The following is a 10700-nucleotide window of genomic DNA, read 5'->3' as shown; positions in this document are numbered from 1 at the left end:
TAACGCAACAGCCCAAAGCCTGTTCATTATCCTCATCAGCCTTACCTATCTTAACCATCTCAACAAGAGTCTCAACTTCTCACTACTGTTCTTCTCAGACCCACTCTTTGCCCCCCTCCTGGCATTAGCCTCATGACTCCTACCACTAATACTTACAATTTGCCAATCACACTTAACAAAAGGAACCCTTGCCAGAAAAAAACTTTACATCACAATACTCACCCTTTTGCAACTATCCCTAATTATAACTTTTCACCACCATCGAACTAATTGTGTTTTATGTTTTATTAGAAGCCACGCTAGATCCCCCACTGATTATTATCACCTGATGAGGTAATCAAACAGAACAACTGAATGCAGGTCTTTAATTTCTATTCTACACCCTGGTAGGTTCATTACCTCTCCTAGTGGCATTACTATATATCCAAAACACATCAGGCTCCCTAAACTTTCTAATCATACAACACTGAACTGAACCAATCTCAACCACTTGATGTAATATTTTCCTTTGAGTAGCATGTATAATAGCATTCATAGCAAAAAATACCCCTATATGGTTTACATCTCCGATTACCCAAAGCACAAGTAGAAGCCCCTATTGCTGGATCAATAGTATTCTCTGCTGTGCTCCTGAAACTAGGTGGGTATGGAATAATACATATTACAATATTACTTAATCCACTAACAGACCAAACAGTATACCCCTTCCTAATATTATCCCTATGAGGAATAAATATAACAATCTCTATTTGCCTATGCCAAACAGTCTAAAATCCCTAATCGCATACTCATCCATAAGCCATATCACCCTAGTTATTGTAGCAGTTCTTATCCAAACACCATGAAGCTATATGGGAGCAATAACCCTAATAATTGCCCAAAGATTAACATCATTAATATTATTCTGTTTAGCAAACTCACAAATATTAGGGTATTAGGGTAATTTAGGGTCATTAGGGTTTAGGTTTGAATAAAAATATAGTGAAGACAAATGAAGACATATAATCAATTAAAGATAGAATTAACTTTTCACAGATTCTCCTCAAAGTAACCACTGATGGACTTAGCTCGATAAGCAGCAAACTGAACCTAGAAGAATGGAATTGGATTTAAAAAAATGATAAAAGGGGAAATGGAAAGTCCTAAACATGCTTTGTGAGCTTTACAAAGATTATGGTAACAGTTTGGGATTGGCTTAAAGGTAAAGTTTAATGAAAAGACTAGAAAACGATGGATGAGAAGTAGACATTCAAATAAGGTCTCCTTTTTATAAAGGAGGAGGAATACACTATGAACCAATGCTAAATTTGTGAGTTAAGTATAAAATTAAATATGAATATTAATCTATTAAAACAATGATAGAATACAAGAAGAAAATCAATATCAAAACAAAACTTAGTCTTCTAGAAATAATTGTATTAATAAAAACAATAAATGTAAATAAATGAAACTTATAAGAAGATAGAGACTAGATTCTTAAAAATTAGTTAAATATGACTTATGAGAGAAACACATAAAGCAAAATTGTTTATAAAATTTGAATATTCAGGGATGAAAGTCAATATATACTTGCCAAACCAAAGAAATAGAATATGATGCAATATATAGTATTAGATAAAATAGAATTTCACATGCCAAGAATCCATAGGAGCTAATAATAAAAGTCAAAATTTAGGAGAAATACATAGCACTCATAACCTTGTATAAACCTAAGAGCTTATCTTTGAAATATACAAGATAAAATAGCATATAAAAAACTTTACATGTGTCAGCCTATTTGAAGGTTTTAAGAAAATTGTCTTAGAATGTAATACATTGAGAATAAATAAGTCTGAATAGATCATTTGCACAATACTATTACTTCTCTGTCTGTATAGTCATTGGGAGAGAACTGTAAAGCTAATAAAAAGAGGATAAAAATACTAGTTCTAAGGCACCCGGATGGCTCGGTCTGTTGAGTGTCTGACTTCAGCTCAGGTCATGATCTCACATGGGTTCAAGCTACACACTGGGATTTGTACTGGCAGCATGGAGCCTGCTTTCGATTCTCTGTCTTTCTCTGCCCCTCATTTACTTCTATACTCTCTCTCAAAAATAAACATTAAAGAAAATCTTGAAAAAAATTTCTACTTTCATGGTACACAATAAAACACGCATGAATTTAGAAAAGGAAGCCTTAAGAAGTTCCAAATAATTAATGGGGGGCATTTTATTGGTTGAAAAGAAAGTTAAGGAGTAGATAAAATATGAACATGTAAGTTCTATTAGTAGCACCGAATGCTATTCAGCCTTTAAAATGTTTGGACGCAATCAGTCTATATTGTTATGAATAAATCTCAAAAATACAATGTTGAGAATCTGATAAAAGCAATTTGTACGATGTTTGTTTCAAGTCAGAGAACAGTGGAATTGAGGTGAAGGGACTTGATTTTCAGCGAAGTGTCTACCACATCAAAAAGCTTGTGTAAGTCACTATTTCTGAACCCTAGATCCTTCATCTGTAAAATGTTAAAATGTTTGCTTAATTCATGAGAGTATGTATAAAAGCATTTTATAACCAGGAAAATATCTTTTGGTTATATATGTGTACATATACTTTTTTTTAGTGAGTACTAATTATTACAACCTCCATGTATTTAATGCCTACAATATGCCAGCCATATTTAAAATATTGTTAATGCTCAAAATAATAAAACTGAAAATTAATGATTATCCCCATTTTAGAGGATGAAATTGAGGCTTGGAGGGAAACCTGTCCAAGTTCACGGGGTGATAAATGGCACTGGCAAAAAGAAAAAAACACAGGCAAGACTTTTTTTCTGTAACTATAAATTATACCTTTCTTTTTGGTAAAAACTTTATTTGCAACATAGGGAATATTTTGTGAGGTGGTGGAGACGGAATGACCCATTTAAAGGGGATTTTTTCTAATCTCTAGAGCTTGTGAAACTTATTGATCATGTAATCAATTATTTTTCCAGGTTAATTCCTTGAATCACATTTTCTAATAGAAAGTATCTATCATTTAAATGAAAAGATTACCAGATGCCTTCATCTGGGTCTCCTGGAAGGGCCTCTCCTGTCTATAGAGCTGCACGTTTCGGTACAGTAATTTTATATTTCCACATTCTTAATGATATGTAGCCTTCTGCTAGTAACCAAAGTGGCGGTCTGTCACCCTGCTGCTTCTGCTCACTGTCTGCCTGACAGCTATGATAGAAAAGAGCTATCGGCTCTGCTACTCTTGCTCCCAGGAGTCCACAGCTATGCCACCTAATCTGAATGTTGTGCTTCAGTAAGTCCTTAAGAGGGTTCTTCTGCCCACTCAGCTTATGTTGCCTAACCACACGGCAGCTGCTCGGGAAGCCGGCTAGCATCAGTTCTCTACAGAGCGCTTTGAACAGAGCTGCTCTGCAGCAAATGTGGATTTAGTAATGGCAGGCTCTACCTTCCTGAGGCCTAGGCCATCACACCATTCACAGAGAAAGATAGGTCACTGACCCCACTTACAGAATTATTCACAGACCCATCCATGCTCCATATTAGGCTGCCTGAGTTGTTTATGCCATCAGAAGACGCTTCTAGAGACTCAGGGTAGAGAAACCCCATAGTGGAATATTTCAGAAGGAGGAACTTACTCAACTTATTTCGTGAGGGTGCAGGAAATCCCACGTTCATCGGAACTACGTTTGTTTCAGTGTTAAATATAAGAATGTCATTGTCCTCATCGTTCACTTGAGTGATTCTCCAAATATTTGTTCCAAAAAATAGTTCTATCACTCTCATCATAATTTACTTTGGAACTCAGAGATCTGCATCCTATTAGTCTTGATTCTGCGATGGTTAGTAGCAAAAAAGTAAACTAACCAAATATAATCATCCTAACAGTGTATTTTCTTTTAATTTTTCTGTTCAATTCAGGTTCTTAGCACTGTGTCTATGGACAAAGCTGAAACTCCCCAATTTATATTTTGTAAATTTGTATGCCCTGTGAATGAGTACATGTATGTTTTGTTACTATTTCAAACATAGTGGTTAAAACCTGTACGTTGAGGAATGTGGAATATACACCATACTCACCATTGTGTTTGAAAACCTAGTTTTTGAAATACACTAATTTGAGATCAGTTCAGTATATCAGAATGATTGGCTAAAGATACTAGTGGCAGAAATTAGCCAGAATCGGACATCGATACTTCTTAAATTTGTTTTTGTGTATCTCTAAAATATATTTATATGATTACTTTGTTTATTTGAGAGGGAGAGAGAGCAAGCATGAGCAGGGGGAGGGGCAGAGAGAGAGAGGGAGAGAGAGAATCCCAAGCAGCCTCCAGTCTGTTATTGTGGAGCCCAACATGCAGCTGGATCTCATGAAATGTGAGATCATGACCTGAACCGAAATCAAGAGTCGGACACTTAACTGACTGAGCCACCCATGCACCCCAATTTACCTGATTACTTTAAATGGTTTCTCTTTGCATTATACTTTGAAATGGAATTTTTATAGTCTCTGAAAGTATATGACCATATCATCAGTTTATATATTTTAGCTTTATATAGAATTTGAAATGAAGACCTATCTTTTTGTATGGATAGATAAAATTTAAAAATTCCTTATTTTCAGGCTCATTTTAATAATGTTCAATTCTGGGTAATTGGAAAGTGAGATAAATATTAATGCATTAAGAATTTAATATCTTTTTAAGGATAGAAACCATGTGTGGGAAGTATTCTCAAAGTTTCAGGGATAGAAAGGAATAAAAGGGAGAATAGAAAATTGATTGAGAGCAAAATAAACCTTCCTAATCCCTTTTTCCATGTTAATTTGATTTTTTGTCAGCCTTATGGAAAATGATATAGGAATAACTTTGCACACCATCAAAAGCAGCCAAAGGACATGTTCAGTACCGTCAGTCACTCTGACCCTGACCATGCCAATTGGAGTCAGAACCAGGAAATAGTAGAGCTCTGGGTTCCTTAAAAGAAATTCTTTTTCATATGATTTCCCCTCTTGGATCGACTGATGACTATAACTTTTGAAGAGATGATTAGTTTCAGTCCAGTCATATACAAGTCCCTTTTGCCTTCATCAGCAAAGAGGCCTGAGACCTCAGCTCATTACTAATCATCTACACTGTCATCCTCATCCTCCTATCTGGCTCAGACCTCCACCAGTCCTTGATTCATCAAGCTATTTCATTCTTTATTCTGGAATTGCTTGTATCCTTGCTACTCCAAGTGTTGACCTCACCTAGCAACTTGTTAGTAAAGCTGAATCCTAGACCTCAGAATCTGCCTTTAAATAAGATCTCTAGGACGCCTGAGTGACTCAATTGGTTGAACGTTCAACATTCGATTTTAGCTCAGGTCATGATCCCAGGGTCATGGGATCAAGCCCTGTGTCTGGCTCCACAGTGAGCATGGAGACTTCTTGGGTTTCTCTTTCTCTCTCTGCTTTTCTCATGCTCTCTGTGTCTCTCAAAATTTAGAAAAAATCAACAAGATCTCCGTGTGAGTAGCGTGTACATTCAAGTTTGAAAAATACTGCTCCTTATATTTTCTTACCATTTTTATTTAAGTGAAACCTGGCCATCTCCCTAAGTCACTACTTGTTATGTAGTGGCTTCTTCCCGGAAGGTAGTGTACTCTATGCTGTACCTCTCATACAATTTGTAAAGTTGGAAGAGTTCTCTCCTTATTGTTGGTAAATTGTTTTCTCTTTATTCCCTAAGAATGCAGATCTGCACTGAAACTTTGGTTCTTAAGTTTTACCACTCTCACGTACTCCTTGTTGCAAACCCTAGAGATCTGTGTGTTCTTCCCTTTTGGAATTGGTAGACTTTCTCCCTTGTATACCATTTCTGATATAATACATGGTGATTTAAAAACAGAGAATCCTTCCAATATATGGGCCTCCCAGTTTCTTGATCTTGCTTGTATTTATCTTGGCTTTCAATCTATACAAGCCACCAGTATCCTTGTCATGCCAGATACTATCATTCCCAATGTGTATGTCTCCTCCATAATCTGTTACACACATTCTACACTCTTAAGTCTTACCTTCTTTCTTTCTAGTTCATTTTCTCTAATACGGTCTCTGTAACAATTCTTTGCTCCTCTTTCACCTACTTACCTTCTTGCCTATCTTAGTCATCTGAAAAAAAACTGAAATCTGATTATATCAAATTCTCTATTCAATTCTTATAGTTTATCACTTGAATATGTCATATAGGAATTGGCTTACACAGTTATGGAGGCTGAGAAGTTGCAAGAATCTGTAGTTGGCTTATTGGAGAACTAGGACAACTAGTGGTCTAAATTCCAGTGTGAGTTCAGGAGAAGACTGATATCTCAGGTCAGAAATAGTCAGTCAGAGGGTGCATGGATGGCTCAGTTATTGAGTGTTCAACTCTTCATTTTGGCTTAGGTCATGATCCTAGGGTTGTAAGATTGAGCCCCACATCGAACTCTGCGTGGAGTCTGCTTAAGACTCTCTTTCTCTCTTCTGATCTCCTCTCCCCCTCTCATGCTCTTTCTCTTTATAAAAACAAAACAAAAATAAAAACAAACAAACAAAACAGGTGCAGAGAGTAAATTGTCCTTTATTCTTCCTTTTGTTTTATTCAGATCTCCAAAAGATTGTATGGGGCCCATACATACTGGGGAGAGCCATCTGCTTTAATCTGCCATTTCAAACATTAATCTTACTGAAAAACACCCTCATAGACATGCCTAGAATAATGTTTAACTCAAATTCTGGGCACCTCATGGCCCAGTCAGGTTGACAAAGGTTAACCATCAATAAGTCAATCACACTTTCATCCCCAATACTCCACTAAAGCTACTTCATGAAAGTTGTTGCTGACCTCCATCCATGTTGCCATCCCAGGGATTAATTCTCAGTCCTCATTTTCCTCCAACAACTCATAACCTATGATACTCACACTTTTTGGGAAACACTCTTAACTTCACCTCAGCGATTCCACATTCTTAGATCTTTTCCTATTTAATTTGCTGCTCCATCTCAATCTCTTTGAAAGTTCTTCTTTGTTTTCTGTCTTTAAACTTGGGAACTTTCTGGTGTTCAGTCCCCTCACTTGTTTTTTCTATATACCTGCTCTCTAAGTGAGCTCATCCAGCTTTAAATCCAATCTCTGTAACAATTGCTCTTTATTTTTTGCTCTAGCCCTGAATTCTTCCCTGAACTCCAATTGTGCAGGTGACATGACTTGGTTATATAATAGGATTTCAATTCTTTTAAAGGATTTCCATCTTAACCTGTCTAAAACCAAACTTCTGATTTATCACTGGTTGAACCTAATCTATATTATTTGCCATCCAAATAAATGACATCTTCATTCTACCAGTTGTTTTAGAGCAAGAAACTTGAAATGATTTTTTTAGTCACCAGTCCCTCACATTTCACATCAAATCCAGGAGTAAATCCTGTTGGCACTAATTTTCATATATATCTACATATTGACCAAGTATTGTTTTTACTGAACAAAGCCACTATCATCCCTTCCTTTAAGTATAATTAGAGCCTCCTGGCTAGTCTACCTGCTTCCATCTTTTAAAAACAGTTTTATCCAGTTATATTTTACATACAAAATTCACAAAATTTCAAGTGTACATTTCAGTGATTTTAGTGACTTTCCTGAGTAGTATAACATCATAATACATCAGTTTTGAAGCCTTTTCATCATCTCAGTCAAGTCTCTCATGCCCATTCTCACCCTTAACTCTAGCAACCACTAGTCTTCTTTCCGTGATCATTTCATATAAATAGAATGATGCAATATGTAGTCTCGTATCTGGCTTTTTTCAAGTAGCATAGTAATTTTGAGGATCATCCCTGACATAGCATGTGTCCATATTTTGTTTTCTTTTTCTGTAGAAAAGTTCATTATATGGAAACACATTCTGTCTATTTGTAAGTTGATGAACTCTTAGGTCATTTCCAGTTTGAGCTATTATGAATAGTTCTGTTCTGACAGGCATGTCTTTGTGTGTAGATGTCTTTTCATTCCCCCTTGGATATTTACCCAGGAGTAGAATTGCTGGCTTATATGGTAGCTGTATGTTTAACATCTTGAGAAAATGTAAAACCGTTCTCTAAAGTGGCTGTATCATATCACATTCCCAGCAGCAGAGTATTAAGGTTACTACTTACCTACATCCTTTCTTATTGATACTAGCCATTCTAGTGCATGTAAAAAGGTTTCAGTGACTAATGATGTTAAGCATCTTTTCACGTGCTTATTGGTCATTCATATATCCTCTCTGATGAAATGTCCATATCTTTTAGTCATTGTCTGATTCTTTTGTCTTATTATTGAGGTGTTAAGGTTTAAAGAAATAAATTCTGGACACAAATCTCATATTGATATGTGTTTGCAAATATTTTCTCACAGTTTGTTGATTGTCTTTTCATTTCTTAATGGTATCTTTTGAAGTGCAAAAGTTTTGAACTTTGATAAGGTCCAATTTATCATTTTTTTCTTTCATGGACAATATTTTAGTGTTATATTTAAGAAATCTTTGCTTAGGAGGTGAAGGGGATGGACAAAATGGGTGAAAGGGAGTAGGAGTTATAGGCTTCCACTTATGGAATAAATAAGTCATGGGGATGAAAGGTATGGCATTGAGAGTGGCCCAGTCAGTTGAGCATCTCACTTCAGCTAAGGTCATGATTTCACAGTTCATGAGTTTGAGCCCTACATTGGGCTCTCTGCTGTCAGCACAGAACCCACTTTGGATCCTCTGTCCCCCCACCCTACCCTGCCTCTGCACCTCCCTCACTTACTCTGCCTCTCAAAAGAAAATAAACATTTTTTTTCAAAAGTTACAGCATAGAGAATATAGTAAATGGTATTACAATCGTGTTGTATGGTGACAGATGGTAGCTATACTTGTGGTGAGCACGGTGTAATGTATAGGCTTGTCAAATTACCATGTTGCACACCTGAAATTAATGTAACATGTGTCAACTCTACTTCAATTGAATTTTTTCATAAAATATTATGTATCCATTAAAAAGAATGAATTGTAGCAAAACCAGTGGATTTGGTTAGGATTTCTATGAAGTATTATTGAGTGAGAAAATCTATCTGCAGAAATGTGTAACACTGCATTTCTGTAAATAATACCAATAAACAAAAAAGTATGACATTTGTATATGTACATATAAAAGAAATCTTGGCTTAGTATAAGGTCTCAAAGATCTATGTTTTTTTGAAGGGTTTATTTAGGGCTATGTGGTTGGCTTAGCAGCTGAGTGATGGATTTTTTATTTCAGCTTAAGTCATGATCCCAAGATGGTGGAATTGAACCCCATGTCCAGCTGCATGCTGAGTATAAAACCTGCTTAAAAGTTCTCTCTCTCTCCGTCTGCATCTCCCCCCTGCTTGCATGTATTCTCTCTCCCTCTCTAAAAATTAAATGAATAAATAAATAGCTAGCTAGATAGATAGGTTTTATTTAGCTCTTATATTTAAGTTTATAATCCAATTTAAATTAATTCTTGTGTATGATGTGAGTTTCCTTGCTCCATCTTTATTCACTTAACATTCTATGATTGACACCTGGAAGAACAGTCATTTAAAATGTCCAATCAGACCATGTGACTCTTTCTGTTAAGACACTCTAATGGTTTCACATTTCATTCCAAGCGATATTCAAAGTCCTACAGTGTCCTACATTTCATACCTTTCGGTATCATCTTTCTAACCTGCATGGTGCACTTCAGGATTAAAGGCTTCCTTGCTGTTGCTCACTGTCTCATATCCACTTCAAGGTTTCTGCACATCCTGTTTTATCTGCCAGGTGTGTTCCGTCATCACCTCATAGACAGCTTCCCTGACCACTGGAGAGCACAAACTCATGCTCCGTGTCCTACTCTCTATACCCCAATCCTTTCGTAATTTCCTTCGTGGCCCGTAGCGTCTCCCAGCACAATATAGGAAATACTGAGGCATGTATGTTGTTTATATATTGTCGAATTCCCTCTCTAAAACAAAAGCTCTGTAATATCAGAAACATTATCCTTTTGTTTACTGTTCCATTTGTATTACCTAGAAGTGTGTCTAACACATAGTAAGAACTCACTGAATATTTGTGGATTAAAACCATAAATGACTCATGGTTCCTACTTTGCTTCCAAGAACGTGTCTAGGACTGGTATGTAAGTCCAAGTATGCTTATATTTTTAAAGGAAAATAGAAGTGGAATAATATAAAGCTTGCTTTATTTCTGTAGATAGACATATTGTTAGACAATGTCAAATGTTATAAACAATTTTCTGAATGGTTTTATAAAAGGAAAATCTATGTTTGAATTACTTGAGAATGATATGATTATGATTTAGAATTATTTGATAATATATTTAAATTTCTTGCATAAGTATTAGCAAAAGATTTTTCAAAAATAATCTATATAGAAATGTTCTATGTAAGTAGAGGAATATGTGCATATTGCTTCCTATATTTTGTAATCCTTTTTTCTTTTTTTTTTGGTGTTTTAATCATTATTTTTTAATTTAATTTTTAGTTAACATAGAATGCAATATTGGTTTCAGGAGTCGAATTCAGTGATTCATCACTTGCATACAACAGTCATTACAACAAGTCTCCTTAATACCCATCACTCATCTAGCCCATCTCCCACCCAACCCTTTAGTTTGTTCTCTATTGTTAAGGGTC

Source organism: Suricata suricatta, chromosome X (genome assembly GCF_006229205.1).
Source record: "Suricata suricatta isolate VVHF042 chromosome X, meerkat_22Aug2017_6uvM2_HiC, whole genome shotgun sequence".
NCBI classification, from domain to species: domain Eukaryota; kingdom Metazoa; phylum Chordata; class Mammalia; order Carnivora; family Herpestidae; genus Suricata; species Suricata suricatta.
Note: the sequence above shows the minus strand (reverse complement) of the source record.